At 41.3% G+C, this 18,016-nt stretch overlaps 1 protein-coding gene across 1 annotated transcript in view; it reads right to left on the minus strand.

Annotated features, from left to right (window-relative positions):
- Positions 1–18,016, minus strand: part of LOC144513393 (phospholipid transfer protein-like) — a 114,739-nt gene that overhangs the window by 64,499 nt on the left and 32,224 nt on the right. The gene's annotated exons all lie outside the window — the stretch shown is intronic.

Below are 18,016 nucleotides of genomic sequence, written 5' to 3' on the forward strand. Positions count from 1 at the left end.
GAGAGGGAACGAGTCGTCAGATCAGAGTGCTGAGGTCAGACAGGCAGACAGACAAACAGACAGAGACGTTAGTTTTGTACACCAAAGTATTTGTGAGCAAATAAAAATCTGACATTTAAAAAAAATCAAAAGTAGGACAGTTATAACGCTCCATGACATGTTTTATCTGTTACACTTTAAAATCAATTAATCATAAATAAACTTCATCACAATATCTGGTAGAAACATCACAATAAGATGTCATCCCCAAATGGTTGAAAAAGTTAGGTCATGTTTTCTCAGTTTTCTGCAGAGATGGCAAAAGTACTTCCAGTACTCAAGTCAAAGTACAGATACTTGTGTTAAAAAATACTCTGGTAAAAGTAGAAGTACTGATTTAACTTCTTTACTCAAGTAAAAGTAACAAAGTACAGGCTAGGACATGTACTTCAAGTATAAAAGTAAAAGTAGCCTTGCGTATGACAGAGCTACCTGGAGCACCCAAATGTTACTGGAGGTCAAGCTGAGAAGCTTCAGTGGACGTGGAACAAAGGCTCTTCATGTGCCATTTGAAATGGATGTCTGCCAAAAGGCCTAAAACATCACATATAGGAGTTAGAACTAACAACCATTAGATGGCAGCAGCGTATAAGAAATGAACTGACAGCAAGTCAATCTTTGAACATGGAGTGCTAATAATAATAAATGTAATATGTCAGGCTCACAATTTTTCCATACTACTATGTGCTAACATTACCACCATCAAGCCGCAATGATTTGCCTCAAATGAATGCTGCCGAATCTGTCGAGTTGTCTTGTAGTGGTGCGTCAAGTGCAACGTATATTCCCATATAGGGATGTAACGATTACCGGGGTAACGGTAAACCACGATAAAAATGTTGACAATAACAATTGCCGTTTTAATACCAAAAACCGTGATAATTTACTTTGACTTTAATGTGTTCATGTGTACAGTTTTACATTTTAATTTTGATTGTAAAGAAAACAAGTATCTAATTAGCGGTGTTTCTTTGATTTGTTTACATATTGTTCTTTATGTCTTATCTTGACTGTTTGGATTTGTATCATTTCAAGCTGCACTACTGGAAATGTTCCTGACCAATCAGCTGTTAACATGCTGAACCTTGTTCCTTCAATGTTAAAAGTTGAACTTTAGGCAGGTTTTGTCTATATTTTTGTAATATAATAAAGACTGTTACACTTTTTGAAACTATTTCAGCTTGTGAAGGCCTATCAGTGCTTTCTGAACATATTGAACACACTTTTAAAAATGCCGCGATAATACCAAAAATTGTGATCATTTTTTTCACTATAACCGTGAGGTTAAATGTTCATACCGTTACATCCCTACTCCCATCCAATTAGATTGAATTCGGTATTGATGACGGTAACTCCACTGAAATTATCTGAAACTAAGTAACGAGCCAATTTGGTAAAATATAGGGAGTAGGAAGTACCAAAATTTGGGTTAAAAATGTAAGGAGTAAAAGTAAAAAGTCGGCACAAACATTTATAGTAAAGTAAAAATATCTGAAAAATCTACTTGAGTACAGTAACAAAGTATTTGTACTTGTATTTGTACGTTTTCAGCAGATTTTAGTGCTCGGGGGGGGGGGTGTGTAGACATTGGGAGTTTACTTTGACTTTGTTTAAATTAGAGCTGGGCAATATATCGATATTATATCATCATGATATGAGACTAGATAACGTCTTAGATTTTGGATATCGCAATATATATATAATCCTGGTTTTAAAGGCTGCATTACAGTAAAGTGATGTAATTTTCTGAACTTACCAGACTGTTGTAACTACTATTATTGTTGTTCTATTACTATCTACTTAGTCATTATATCCACAATGCTGATGATGATTTATCAAAAATCTCATTGTGTAAATATTTTGTGAAAGCGCCAATAGTCAACACTACAATATCATTGCGTTATCGATATCGAGATATTTGGTCAAAAATATCGTGATATTTGATTTTCTCCATATCGCCCAGCCCAGTTTAAATTCGTCAGAAGTCTTCGTGGTCAGATTCTGTGTTCATTACCTCAGTTTGTTACAGAAACACTTCTCAACCCTAATAATGACAACTTCTACTGCTGGTACTTTGAGTATATTTTGGTTGTGATTCTTTAGTACTTTAGTGGTTTTACTACAGTACCAGATGAGTAAACATGGCCTGTGGGGGTGTTACCTTGAGTCCAGATGTGTCCAGAGGTTGTCCCTCCCTCTGACGAGAACATGCTGAGACGGACTCCAGTCGATGGCAAAACTGGACACACACACACACACACACACACACATGCACGCACGCACGCACACACACACACACACACACACACACACAAGATGGAGATCAGCGTCCAGTACAGAGATGCATTAATTAGCTGTGTGTCTATCTGTGTGTGTCTGGTGTACAAAATTCTGCATAACACTGCTCCCCCCCCCCGAAACTCTTTCATAACCCAACGTAACAACGGCAGTCAGATCACCAGAAGCACAACACGAGGTGACCTTCTAATTCCATTCAGGAAAAGTACATTTGGCCAATTATCATTTTCTGTTATGGCATTACAAAACTGGAAATTCACTGCCTACTACAATCAAAGGTATACATACATATTCCACCTTTACAACACTTAAAACACCTAATAAATAACATAACACAATAAATAATATAACACCTTCAAACATGGCAGTCTGATAAGTATTACTGCACCCATTAATCTGTCAGATGTGGGTTTGATGTGACGTAGTCATAGTTGCTGTTGCTCCATCTCTGCTGCCTGCCTCTGTTATGTCTTGTATGTGTTTTCAACGTGTCCTCTGAGACTCTTCTCCTTTCTCTCGTCTCCCTCGTATTGTATTAACTGCATGGACTCATTTAATGCCATTGCCATTATCTGTGCTTGTTTGTTTGTGCGCCACTTCTTGTATGTTTAACCCTTTTTGCATAGGCCTGCTGTTATTATAGATGTAATGTAATTCATTTTAATATGTTAACCATTGTATTTTAGGATGCCTATTGTCAGCTGGCCGGGGACTTCAGCTGGAAATTAGCCACTGAGGCTAAAGCTGCTACTTTTACTGTACAGTTAATTAAGGGGGACTGTCCACAACATTACAAACTAATAAACTAAACTATGTACAGCTGGTTCAAAGAATGTGAAGTCAGTCTCAGCAGTGTCAGATTATTGATTATTGATCTGTTATGTTATGGAGTATGGTACCTGCAGTGTGAAGCGGTCATCATGGCTCCAGGTGACGGACAGCTTCAGTGGCTTTAGTTTATTTAACCTTTGTGTTGTTTTTCTGGGTCAACATTTTGTTGTTCTTTTTCGACGCACTTTTTTTTTCTTCAATTTTTTTAACAAGTTTTTAGTCGCTTTTGGCGATGTATATGATGTTTTTTTTGTTACTTTTCCCACTTTTTTCAGCGTAAAAATATAAATAAAATGTTTTCATCGATTTTTTCCCCCCCCGTTTTTGTAGCTTTTTCCAACATCTGTCACTTTTTTTCAATGTTCTCTTTTAGGGTTGGGTACCAAAACTCGGTGCCAAGAGGGCACCGGTTCCGACGTAAACAGTAGTAACAATACCGAACAAGAACGAACATTTCGGTTCCTCATTTCGGTGCCTGAAGCATCGATGCAGTCGTCACTGGTCGCTCCTTTGAAAAAACCCACAACAACATAGATTAAGGGCGCTTTCACACCTAAACAACAGGGTCCTGCAGCTTTGCTGTTCGGCCACTAATATAGTAATAATAAAGACATCAATGAGGCTTGGAAAAGGAGAAGTTAGAGTCCCTGACTGAAGCTGCTGCTCCCGTGACCCGACCCCGGGATCAGCAGTTGAAGACAGATGGATGACATCACTACCCAGTGAGGGTCAGGCTCCCCCCGACCACAAAGTAGCCCTGCAAACACACAACATATGTAATATAATATAATAAAGTGTAATATGTGATAAAAATAGCAACAAAAATATCTGAAATGAAATTTTGTGATATATAGGTCAGAATGATGCTAGAACATACCTGGGGCCAGTCTCTGTAGTACAGTTATAACAGTGTAGTATGTAGTATAATGAAGTTTTACAGAAACACTCAAATTATTAGTCCATCTTTGTCTGAGTGAAGTCCAGTCCATCAGGCAGAGGAATCTGGATTCCTTTTTTAAACAAGAGTGCACACACACACACACAAGCATGCAAACACACATGCACACACAGACACACGCACGCATGCACAGACACACAAAAAACAAATACTACTCCAGTGAAAACACAGAAGATGTCTTTAGATATGAAACTAAATGTTGGTCATCTTCTCTATCATCTTTCCTACGCTGCTGACATTTCTTCATCTTCATTTTAGATTTGTTCTCCTTTTTGTTTCAATTACAGTTTTTTTTTTTTTTTTTTACAATCACTTTGCTACTAATTTCAGAACCTTGACGTCATTTTTCAAAACTCTAGACACAAAACCCAAAACGATCATTGTAACACAGGCTGTCCAATGTTCAAAACATTGCATTGTGCATTCATATCTTTAAATACATCATGGACTTGCACAATCATTGGTTCAAAAAACTAATGTATTGTGAAATACCACTGAGACGTTACTTTAGATCACCCACACACAAGATACCCATAGTTTCACTGGGTCATCGTTCATACAATCATTAAATATTGAATACTACAGACAAATCTGACATGTATTGATGAAAAACAATACAGTATGATCACAATTTCAGGATCACAAAAAAGGATTTGGCCGCAGGTTCTCATCTACATTGCAATTAGCCAAACATCTTGGAAAAAACCTACGGGCATGGCGAACAATGTGGTACCAATGTCACGGTTTGTCAGGAATGGCTTGGACCCAAATGCAGTTTAAATGATTTATTGAACAAAAATGAAGTACATACCAAAAGTGTCCAGAAAGCAACAGGCAAAAACTAATTCCAGAACAAACAGAACAGGATCTCAAAAAACCGGAACTCAGAGACGAAAGGTAGACTCCAGACACAAACACACTCACAGAACACACAGCAACAGAATACACGGCAAACAGAATGAACAGCAACAGAAACGTAATGCTCCCACACAAGACAAAGACAACACAGAGACTAAATACACAGGTAAACAAGGACTAACAAGAAACAGGTGACACAACAGGTGAAACAAATCAGGGCAAAACAATCAAACAGGCGGGAAAACAAAAGACAGGAAGTAAACTAGATAGGACAAGGGAGACAAGACAGACTACAAAATAAAACAGGAAACAGAACATCACAATCATGACAGTACCCCCCCCTCCACGGGACGGATCCCAGACGTCCAAAACCAAAAACTGAACAAAAGTCAACCCAGAGAGGGCGGAGGGGGACCGGAGGAGGGACGAATGGAGGAACAAAAAAGTCAAACAAGGGCTAGAGAACAGAGGATAGTGGGAACTGGGGACAGAGCCGCTAGGCACTAGGGCACGGGAAACTAGTGGGCAAAGAGGCCTGGGGGAAACTGAGGGCCACTAGGGGAAGCAGAGGGACCACTCGGGACAGGGAACAGAGAGGCACAGCACAGATGGGACCCCTATGGCGGTCAGTGGTGAAAGCGGTGTCCCTCTCGTGGTTGGCGGCGAAGGCAGAACCCTTCAGGCGGCCGGCGGCGAAGGCGAGATCCCTCTGCCGGCCGGCGGCGAAAGCGAATCCCTTCAGGCGGCCGGCGGCAAAGGCGAGATCCCTCTGCCGGCCGGCGGCGAAAGCGAATCCCTTCTGAAGGCCGGCGGCCAAAGCGAATCCCTTCTGAAGGCCGGCGGCAAAGGCGAATCCCTTCTGAAGGCCGGCGGCAAAGGCAAAACCCCTCAGGAGGCCATCCACGAAGGCGAAACCCCTCAGTAGGTCGTCCGCGACGGCGAAACCCATCAGAAGGCCATCCGCTAAGGCAGCATCCCTCAGGCGGACAAGCAGGACGGCTAAGGCTGAATCCATCGGGAGACCTGGCGGGCCAGCAAAGACTAAACCCCTCTGTGGGCCAGGCAGGCGATGGGTCAGCCGAGCTGAAGACAGGCGACGGGTCAGCTGGGCTAATGTCTGCCAACAAGGTAACAGGAACGGGAGTAGGCGGGTCCGCCAACAAGGCAACAGGATCAGGAACAGGCAACAAGGAAACAGAATCAGAAGTCGGCAACTCCACCGACAGGGTAACTGGAGCAGAAGTCGGCCTGACCGCCGACAAAACACGAGGGGCAGGAGTTGGCCGGACCACCGACAAAAGCAAAGTCTCTGGGATGGGCGAAGTCTCAGGGGTACCGGGAAAGGGCATAGTCACTGGGCAATCTCAGGGACAGTCTCAGGAATGCCGCAACCTGGCAAAGTCACTGGGGTGTTGCAGACCGACAAAGTCGCTGGGGTGCCAGTCAGCCAAGACTCTGGGAGAATGGTCAGTGTAGACTCTGGGAGGTCAGTCGACCTAGACTCTGGGAGAGCGGTCAGCAACGACTCTGGTAGAACGGTCCGTTCTGGCTCTGGAACGCTAGTCCACTCTGGCTCTGGAACGCTGGTCCACTCTGGCTCTGGAAGAGTGGTCATCAAAGACTCTCGACGGCTGGACGTCAGCTGAGACTCTGGACAGCTAGACATCAGCTGAGGTTCTGGACGGCTGCACGTCAGCGAAGGTTCTGGAACGCTGCACGTCAGCGAAGGTTCTGGAAGGCTGCACGGCTCAGAAACGTTAGAGAGCACGGGCTCAGGTCCACTGGACAACTCGGACTCCGGTCCACTGGAGAGCGGTTGAACCAGTGCATGGCGTCGGGGACCATGTCGACCACATCCTCTCTTGCGGCCTCCACGGTTCCCAGAAAATATGGCCAGACGGGTCCCTTCAAAAGACTGCTCAAGGGAGCTGCATGAAGGTGAACTGGACCGTAGATCACCAGCTAGTAATCTAGCGGCTTCGGCCTCCTCAGTCCGTCTAGCACATTTAGCTAGATACTGGAACAAAGTCATATAAGTCTCTGGCTTTCCTCCAGGTGGAGAAACTTCCTGACTGGGAGAAGCAGGCAAAGGGGTAGGCGGGGTCAAAGACAGAGAACCTATAGCCACAATGCTAGCAGGCCTAGAAGCAGGCAGGCTAGTAGGTGCTAGCTGGCTTGGAATCTGATGAGGAGCTAGTATGTGACTGAGTGAAGCATTGGTGGAGTTAACAGGTTTTACTGAACAGAATCCTTTAGTAAGTGGAGGAGCTGGAGCAAAAATTAAGCTTGTAACCCAGTTAGGAATAGAGTCCTTTAACCAAGGTTTTTCCAAAACCTTCTTACGAGCCAATGCCAAAATTGCCTCCTTCTGGCAATCATCGTTAGCCTTCCTCCACCAGGCTTTGAGTTCCATAAGTTCACACAAAAGGTCATGAAGTTCATCAGAAATCATCTCTGCTGGGTCCATGTTTGGTGGGAGCATTCTGTCACGGTTTGTCAGGAATGGCTTGGACCCAAATGCAGTTTAGATGATTTATTAAACAAAAATGAAGTACATACCAAAAGTGTCCAGAAAGCAACAGGCAAAAACTAATTCCAGAACAAACAGAACAGGATCTCAAAAACCGGAACTCAGAGACGAAAGGTAGACTCCAGAACACACTCACAGCACACACAGCAACAGAATACACGGCAAACAGAATGAACAGCAACAGAATACACGGCAAACAGAATGAACAGCAACAGAAACGTAATGCTCCCACACAAGACAAAGACAACACAGAGACTAAATACACAGGTAAACAAGGACTAACAAGAAAAAGGTGACACAACAGGTGAAACAAATCAGGGCAGAACAATCAGACAGGCAGGAAAACAAAAGACAGGAAGTAATCTAGATAGGACAAGGGCGACAAGACAGACTTCAAAATAAAACAGGAAACAGAACATCACAATCATGACAACGAGTATATATAAGTATATGTATATGTATATATACAGTATATATATAAAGTATATATCTCAATCATCAGTAACGTGTTGGCAGAATTGGACAAGCAATTCCAAGGGCCTGCATGCATACAGTGCAGTACTGTCAATACTGTAAATAGTCTCAAAGGTGGTACATGGGACCATAGAAACAGTGTCTGATAAACAGTAGTACATTACAGTAAAGAATGATGATGAAATATTATATCCATAGATTCTGCAATCTAATTGGTTCATGCTTCACACTAATTGGTGACAATGAATCTCGTTATCTTGAAACTTTCATGATCTAAACATGGAATAGTGTTTGTCTGTTTCCATACAACTATGCATTAAGAGAAGTGCAACAGTTACTTATCATTTTGAGTAGTTGTATTGATTGATAGTTAGATGATTGTAATGAAATGAATAGACAATCATCTGAAATGTAATGTGTGAATTGCTTTTTGAAATAGTAGTACTTTGATGTTAAGTTGTGTCATATTGAACCATGTGATCTTTGTTAAATGAACAAATGATATTTGGTTTATGTGTATTGTATCCAAGCAATTGAAAAAAGTGTTAGAGTTTTGAAAAATGTGTATTTTGATCATTAGTTGTGAGTTTTGTGTCTAGAGTTTAGAAAAATTACGTCAAGGTTCTGAAATTAGTAGCAAAGTGATTGAACTGTAATTAAAGTTTCATAAAGCCCTAAAAAAGTCACTAAAACACTTCCTCAGCCATCATTCTCGTAACGTTATGTTTATTACAGAGTGATGAATCAGTGTGTTCTTCTCAACTCAGATCTTACAGAACTCTGTCGCTTTGTCTGTGATTCTCACTTTGACTCCGGTGGGACTGTCAGCAGTGATGGAGGAACACAGGAAGAGCAGGAAGAAGAGGGAAAACACACAGGAGGTCATCCTGACACACAAAAGAGACACACACACGGGACATGTTCAACATTAAAGGTCCTATGGCATGAAAATTTCACTTTATGAGGTTTTTTAACATTAATATGAGTTCCCCCAGCCTGTTTATGGTCCCCAATTGGTTTTAAATGGTGATAGGTGTAAACCAAGCCCTGGGTATCCTGCTCTGAAGAAAATGAAAGCTCAGATGGGCCGATCTGGAATCTTCCCTTCATGATGTCATAAGGGGAAAGGTTACCTCCCCTTTCTCTGCTTTGCCCGCCCAGAGAATTTGGCCCGCCCATGAGAATTTGGCCCGCCCATGAGAAAGAGAGAGACATCATGGCTTGCAAACAAGCGAAGCATGGCAGTTGGCTCAGATGAGCCATTCAGGAATCTGCTCGTTATGTCATATCGAGCGAGGTTACCTCCCCTTTCTCTGCTTTGCCTGCCTAGAGCATTTGGGCCCCGCCCATTAGAATTTCCAGGGTAGAGAGATAGCCACCGTACCGTATGCGCGCCATTGTTTTTCATCGAGAGACATCATGGCTAGCAAACGAGGGAAGCATAACATTTGCTCAGTGTTTGGATGTTCAGAAGAACCCAAACATGTTTTTTCTGTTCCATCATCTGAGCCTGTGCAGAGCCAGTGGGTTAATTTTATTTTATCTGTAAATACGACGACAGAAATCCCCAAAGTTTTCTTAGTGTGCGAAAAACATTTCACCGATGACAGTTTCCTCAACTTGGGCCGAAACAAAGCTGGCCTTGCTGATCGTCTGAGGTTAAAGCCTGGTGACACCAACTCTTTGTGGCTCAGCTACAAACCTCGGACAGGTAAGTCAACTAGCTAACGCCATATTGTTTTGCTTCACTGCATATGGTTACCTAGGTTGTTACACTTAGAACGTGGCTGTAACATTAGCTAGCTATGCAGCTAGCGTCCCAGTTACTGACGCTAATGTAAAGATGGATAGCATCAAGTATGTGTGTGAATCAGGGCTGCAGTACTAGAGTCCGGTCTTGGAGAAACACAGCTTGGACGGGGATGTTTGGCTTTTCACAAGTTTAGACAGCTAGCTAACACTACGCACACGTAACATTAGCGCAAAAGCATTAGCCTAGCCTGCTAGGTAGCTAAATATTACAAATGCTTTCGGAGTTTCCTAGCTATATCTGCGTCTACGTGGTCAACATAAGAAGTGAGTCGAAATGGGTGGGTTTTTGTTACGTTATACACACAGATAACTGGCTATAGTTAGCCTGTACGTATGCTAGCGGACATTAGCTAACTTTGCAGAGCCAGCCAGCAACTGCAGCAGTAGAATTTCGACGAGCTAACCATGACATTATTGTCGCCCACAATCAACCTCTGCTGCTAAAAGCATTTAACCTGCAGTAATGTTTGAAATGGAGACACACATATTGTGCCTTTTCACAGAGATCCAGGCCATTATTTTAAGGCATAGCTAAACCAACCATAGGGGTACACGCTGTAGTACTGGTCACTTCTTTTCTATGGTACATCTGGAGTGAAGCTATATTGTCATTTAGTTGCTCAAATGCTGTGTACTAGTACCTAGCAGTGGTAATAGTAGTGGATTGGTGTTTGTATCAGTTGTAACACTGCTATTATGAGGTTTTCTTTAGATCATTAGATTATATGATATCAAGGGGAATGAATATACATACAAATTGTGGGTGTTGTGACACAGTTTTTGCTTTTAGATCAACAAATAATAACCCAAAATTATTGTCTTGATACTGTCATGCATAAGATTATTTTTTCTGTCCTGGACTCGGTCTTTACTCTGACCCGAACCTTTTTGGACTTGTTCTTGTCTTGGACTCAACGAAGTTGGTCTTGACAACAGCCCTGGTGTGAATACACACTGTAACGTGTTCACTTTTATTTGGATAACCGTTCTGTTTTTGGTGTTATGGCTCGTGCAATATCTGCCTATGCCATTGTTGTGTCCTGGTTGCAGCGCTGCGTAGCCGATGTGTGGAAGAGGAACTTCGCCGACACTGTTTCTTGATTATAAAAAGGTTTATTACATCAAATAATTCAGCATTAATTTACAAGCTTCTGCAGGAGCTCGGAGAGGCGACCAACCCAATCTTCAAATATTTTCGCTCTCTGAAGTTCTGCGGTTATCACATGGTATATATTCTGTGCATTTAGTGGGAGGGTGTATGTATGAGTTGAGATAAAGGTCAGCCTCAAGTGCCCTATACATGGACCAGGAGAAACAGAGTCAATTTTGTTTTAGGGCCCCTCTGCTAATGTCATCAACCTTACCACATGATCTCATAACAACGTATGTTCTCATACACTGTTAAACATGGGTTTCCTGTAGGCCTCTCCAAGGTCATAGGTTAACTGTGTCTAACTTGTTATTTAGCTGTAGAATGACAGAATACATATTTACCAGGACATATACTTATCAGGGCCCCTTTCCTGTTATTTCCCAGAGCCAACATCTACATCCTCTCTCATGTACAGGGTTCCAACTCTCTCACCATGACCTCAATAACATATTACAATATGGAATACATTGGGATACATGCAAACTTGATTAAAACTTAGGTCAAAGTGTAAATCGTCAGATACCACATATTTCCCCCCTTCGAGACTTAATAGTCTCGAAAAACAAAAAGAGTAAGATTACAACAAAATAACACTTCTCATTACATCAGGTTCCTTATAATATAACCTTTGGAGTGTAAACAAATTTATAGAGTGTAACAAAATTTAATTTATGGAGTGCGAGAGCGAAAAACCTATCTGGCAGCTTTCTTTCCAAATAACCATCAATCAATCAAGATAGGAAAACTCTCTCACGGCCCCTCTTCCCTAGGCGACCACCTCAGTACTCCAGATCAATTAGAAAATAAATCTTTATCAATTTATGTACAGGTATGGTATAAGCAAATACATGTAAAAACCTCAGAAAATGAAATAAAATCAAAACAATGTCCAAATTCAGGCTAGTCAACCCATCGGAGCTGATAAAGGACTTCTGGCCCTGCCTAGACCCAATATCCCTAAACGTCAAGAAAAAAAGAAAAACATATGAGGTCTCCATATATTCACTCCATGACAGACAACATAATTCTTCAAACAATTAATACAAAAAGACTATGATACAAAGTATATAGTACTCATGCAAACATGTATGTATATATATATATATATATATATATCAGAGAAGACATAAGAATGTATCCACTGCAGCTCCTTTGCAGTGTCGACTTTCAATGCAGCATTGGTGTGATGAAATCTGAATGTTTCCACACTGTCCTGGTTCAGAGTTCTCAGTCCAATTTATTGTCCATATTCAAGTATCTGAATCTCCCTCTGCACATTCTCCCATATGCTCTGGAAGAAAAGAAAACACCAGCCAGTATCTTTTGCAAAACAACACATGAAAATTAAAACATCAAATAAGAAATTTAAAAATAATATGAACCAAGAATAATATGAATAATATGAATCAAATATGAATAATATCAAAAATAATATGAATCAAATATCAAAAGTAGTATAATATGAATCACATTCCATTTCCCCCCTTTGATTAAGAAGAAGGCAGTAAACAACACAACAACACTCGAGCATGTGAAAATCATAGCACAATCAGATATTCAAAAAGGATATGCTTCTATCAATACTCCATCTAGTATCGCTTCATCTCCGTCCAAATCAGTCACATTTAACAAAGGCATCTGAGTGCTATCTCCAGGCATTACCACTCCAACCCATCTCAATATCATAGCCTTCGCAAAAGTCAGCAACAAAGTACAAAAGCAAAACATCACACATAGCGCTAAAAGAGCCGCTACTAAAATCTGAACCACTACTGCTCCCACTGGTCCTAATTGATCTTGCAGCCAAATGTTTGCAGATCATCCAGCTCCTTCAGATCTACCAAACGCATCCCTTATACTTTTCAATGCATCTATAACACTAGTGATATTATCAGAACTATCAGGAATCAAAGTATAGCAATCATCTCCCGTCAAGTTCAAAGCCACACATAAGCCTCCTTGTTTGGCTAAAATATAGTCAAGAGCCATGTCATGTTTCAACAGCGTCAGTCTGTGACTTCTTTGAGTATTCGCCAAATAGTTAAAACTTCTTATCGTCTCATTTGCAAAGCCTTGCAAAGTGTAAGTAATATTATCAATGTGATCTGCCAAAAATGTTACACCATACCAAGGAAAAAGTCCTATTCCCCATTTCTCTCCCAAACTGATTCTCCAGTGATAAGATTTTAGATTATGAAATTGTGCCATCTCTGTCCTCACCCTACTTCCAGAACTAGTGTCAGTTTGAGCTGTCTCAGGCGCTTCCCCTTTTTGAATGGTATAAACCTCGTACGGAAGCTTCAACGTCGCCATATAACAACATCCTATCCACCTATAGGGTAAGAATAAATAGGCTTTATTACCACAAACCCACCAAATATCTTGAAAATTCCCTATAATCACGTTGCCAGGCAAAAGCTGATCTCTCACCATTACCGTCCTACCCTTTTTACTAGATGGTATGGGAATAGTTACTTTATATGTCTCATCACTAACCTTGCATTCATGCTTATCCAGAGTCATCATATAGTCATCATAATCTGATATTCCCATAAACATTCCTGGTCCATCATTCGTCTTATTTGAACAAAAACATCCTTTTGCCCTCGCCGGTGTCACTTCCATTGCTTCAGGAACTGCTATTAGCTTATTTTCCTTTTGATCTGATCTGAGGTACATTTGCCACCATAGATTCCTACTTGCCCATCTATCTGTAATTTTCAGAACAGAAGAATTGAATCCATATGCCTTCCATGTAGTTTCTCTCTTCCTTAATGAACGGTATTGATCAACCACATCTACTAGTGCTTCACCAAAATTAGAGAACTCATTTTGTTCATCCGGGACAATATTCTGAACTGTTTCAGATGAATCTACATCCTTCTCTTCTACCATCTGCTCTCCAATATCAAAAATATCCTTACTGCTATTTGTACCTAACTCCGTCGGAAACACAAACTTCTTGGTTACATTTACTACATTCTTTACTTTCTGAAAAATTGTACTCGGTGTTGACGTCACATTTACAAGGGATGTTACTACTGTCGTAGCATTCATCTCTTTCAAAGTTACCACCAAATTCACTGTTCTAGTTGAAGTATTAACACTTTCAATTGTTCCTGAGAACAAAGTGACAACCGTCTTATTTACTTTTGGAGTAATCACTGTAGTATATGGTTCCTGTATTCCTTTGGTGATTGTAGAAATTTCAACAGACTCAAAATTTTTCATCATAAGTGTCACTTTATGAGTCACGCGACCTGCTATCCAATAATTTTGAAACGGAACAGTTTTAAACTCTGGCTCTAAATAAGTACACACATATTCTCCTAGATCCTCCCATGTGGTATTAAGCAAAACAAGTGAACAATCGCCCGAAACCTTCCTGTTTCTTCAACAGTTTGGACCCTTATGCTTTTGCTTCCGTCTTTTACCACTAGTGTCACTACATTAACTCTGAGTCCCGACTCTAATCCCTCGCTTTCAAACTGTGGATTATAAAGAATACACTTATAATCACCTTGACCCTCCTGCTGGGAATTATACACATAAAGACTACAATCACCTTCGATTTTCAATCTTCTCTTATCATTCAATAACGCATACTTTCTTGATGTTAATGTTCCTAGCAGGTCTAAAACCCTACCATGACTATCTTTCCACTTAACTCTGAATTTCCCTTCACCACCATTCTCTCTCGTACACTGGCATGGGAGCTGAGCTGGCTTTCCTAGAGACACTTCGACTCTAATTTTCATAGCGTCTTGGTCTGACTTTTTTCCTAACTGGTCTTGGGCTACTTCGTCTAACTGTATCACCGGCTTCTCCTGTAACGGAGTTACAGCCCTTGGTGACCTCTGTGGTTTCACCTTCCACTGGGATAGGCTCTGCTGTTTCTGGGACGTACTGAAATTCAATGTCCCCAAATCTCCTTTCCTGTCCATCAATTGCAGTGTCATGTCTGGCATCGTCAGAAGTGTACACATGATCATCAGCATTGTCCACATCATGGATAATCTCTCCTTCTGCTGCCTGTTCTTCCCTACTTTCTTCCGGCTCTTTTGAGCCCTCAACATCTTGGCTCCCTAAATGTGGTGCCTCTTCTCTGGGATCTTTAACACAATACAATAAATGAAACCACGTTGGAGACCCTTTTACCTGGACGGCTGTTCCTATACTGCAAACAACCTCAAATGGTCCTTCACGGTGTTCGTTATACCATTTCCTTCTAAATACCTTCACGAACACCTTGTCCCCAGGTTGCACTGTACTCCTGTTTTGCTCATCGAGCTTCTCCTGCACCTCTTCTTTTCTTTGCCTGTCAGAAACATATGTGGATATTCTTTTATGGAAATTAGCCATATATGTAACATATGCTCTCATTTCATCTTCCAAAAGAGCCAAACTTGGACCTTTTCCGCTTGTTCGCAAACAAGGCATAGGCATCCGTCTTCCTGTGACCAATTCATGGGGTGTCATACGTAAATCACACAGCTCACTTGAGCGTCACACCATCAAGGCTAAAGGTAATGCAGCTATCCAGTTCAGCCCTGTATGTTGACAAATCTTGACAATACGATTTTTCAAAACACCATTAATTTTTTCACAAATCCCTTGGCTTTGTGGATGATAAACTGCTCCAAGACGTTGTTTAATTCCCAATTTTTGAAAAATCAATTTCACTGTCTTATCCACGAACTCTTTCTCCATTATCTAAGGATATTCGATCGGGAAGTCCCCACCTGCTTATCACCTCTCTGCACAAAAACTTGGCAACCGACTGAGCATCCTTCCGCTTGGTTGGACAGGCCTCCGGCCATCGTGAAAATCTATCCACAACCACTAGCATGTATCTTTTGCCTTCAACTGGTTTGATCATATCAACATAGTCAATAACCAACTCATGCATAGGACCTCTCAGGGTCGGAATGTATCCTGGAAGAACAGTCACGCCCCTGCAAACATTATTTTTCAGACAGATTGTACACCTGCCTATGACGTGATCAATCTGTTCTAGCAAATATGGTGCCCAAAAACCATATTCCTTTGTGATTTTTCTCCTAACTTCCCCCCTTGCAACATGCGCTAAACCACGTGCTTCCTGAATCATCAGACCCAACAGGTCTAATGGTGCTACTATCAACCCTTCATGATTTCTCCAAAGACCAGTAGAATCTTTAACTGCACCTCGGTCTAGTCATAACTGTTTATCAATTGTTGGTGCAGCTTCCTGCATCAGAATCACATCCTTAAGTGTAATTTTGTCTTCTAAGTCTACTCCATGAGTGACCAGAAAAACCTTACCCAATTTGTCAGCTCCTGTGACTGCTTTTGCAGCTTCATCAGCAGCTTTATTCCCTTGTGTAACTTTTGACACATCTGTTTTATGAGCTGCACACTTAGCTATCGCTATTTCTTTAGGTTTCATCATAGCATGCAACAGTTTCATTATTTTGAGTCTTTTGTGATGCTGTATCAGAGAACCATCTGTTTTCTTAAACCCTCGCCCTTTCCACACTGATCCAAACAAATGACATACATTATGGGCATATGCAGAATCAGTGTATATCGTCACTTGCTTTCCTTCTGCTAACAAACACGCTTCTGTTAACCCCACAAGTTCAGCAAGTTGTGCAGACGCAGGCTGTGGTATCACTTCAGCCTTTTCAACAACAAATCCAGTTCCTTGTGCTTTTATAACTGCATAGCCAGCACTCAATTTATCTCCCACACGATAACATGACCCATCAGTCCAATACTCCAGGTCTGCCTCACGTAATGGAAGGGCTTGTAAGTCTGATCTAAGCCTTGAATATTTCTCTGCTTCCTGAACACAATCATGTTTCTCACCATCCTCTGGAGTTGGCAAATTCTCGGCTGGATTCACTGTAGCGCACCTTACCAGGGTGACATCTTCCTGCTCTAGGAGCCTATGATAGTCTCTAAGCCTAGACATAGTCAATGTGTATTTTCCATAGTTCAGAAGATTTCTGAGACTATGATGGGTAAGAATTGTTACTGGATAACCCATCGTGACCGATGATGCTTTATCATACATTAAGGAAACTCCTACCATTGCTCTGTAGCACGGTGGTAGCCCTAGTTCTACTTCTGAATAGGCAGTAGAGTAGTAAGAAATAGGTTGAGGGTTCGTCCCTGTACCTGTCGGCTGACAAAGAACTGCACATGCATATTTACCTCCCGTAGAAGTAGACACATACAACAAGAAATTCTTAGAATAGTCTGGAAGTGTGAGGGCTGGTGCCTCTTGTAACCTTTGTTTGATTGATTCAAATGCCAAAAGGCATTCCTGTGTCCATGAAAGATTACCATGAAGTTGACTATTTCCAGTAACTTTAATCATAGCTCTCAGGGGTCCCATCAAGCTAGCATAATTCTCAATCCAAGCTGAAGAATAACCAGCAATACCAAGAAATGTCAACATCTCTCTGACAGTCCTAGGCTTTGGAGTTTTGCGAATTGCCTCCAATTGACTATCAGCGATGCTTCTGTGACCATGCATTATTCTCTGACCCAAATAGACAACCTTTTCTTGGCAATATTGCAACTTTTTCTGTGAAATCTTATGTCCATTTTCTGCTAATATCTGTAGCAATTTTATCGAGTCTTGGTGGCATGTATCCTTATTTGGCGCACAGATAATAATGTCGTCCACATATTGTATTACAGTACTTTGCAGTATTTGATCTAGCCCTACTAAATCATCCTTCAATATTTTATTGAAAATATGAGGACTGTGTTTGAACCCTTGTGGCAATCGCCTGTACTCATGAGACTGTCCTTTGTATGTGAATCAAATAAACCTTGACTTTCTACACTAAGTGGATAACTGAAAAATGCACCACACAAATCTAACACCGTAAAGTGTGTCACATCAGGAGGAATCTGAGCTAACAAAGTATGCGGATCTGGCACTTCCGCTGGGAAATCAGTTACTACTTCATTCACTGCTCTCAAATCATGAACCATACGATGAGTCTCATCTGGCTTCTTTACCGGCAATAAAGGCGTGTTACTCTGAGGATTTTGTGTTATCTTCAAA

This window comes from Sander vitreus, unplaced genomic scaffold (assembly GCF_031162955.1).
Source record: "Sander vitreus isolate 19-12246 unplaced genomic scaffold, sanVit1 ctg242_0, whole genome shotgun sequence".
Taxonomy (NCBI): domain Eukaryota; kingdom Metazoa; phylum Chordata; class Actinopteri; order Perciformes; family Percidae; genus Sander; species Sander vitreus.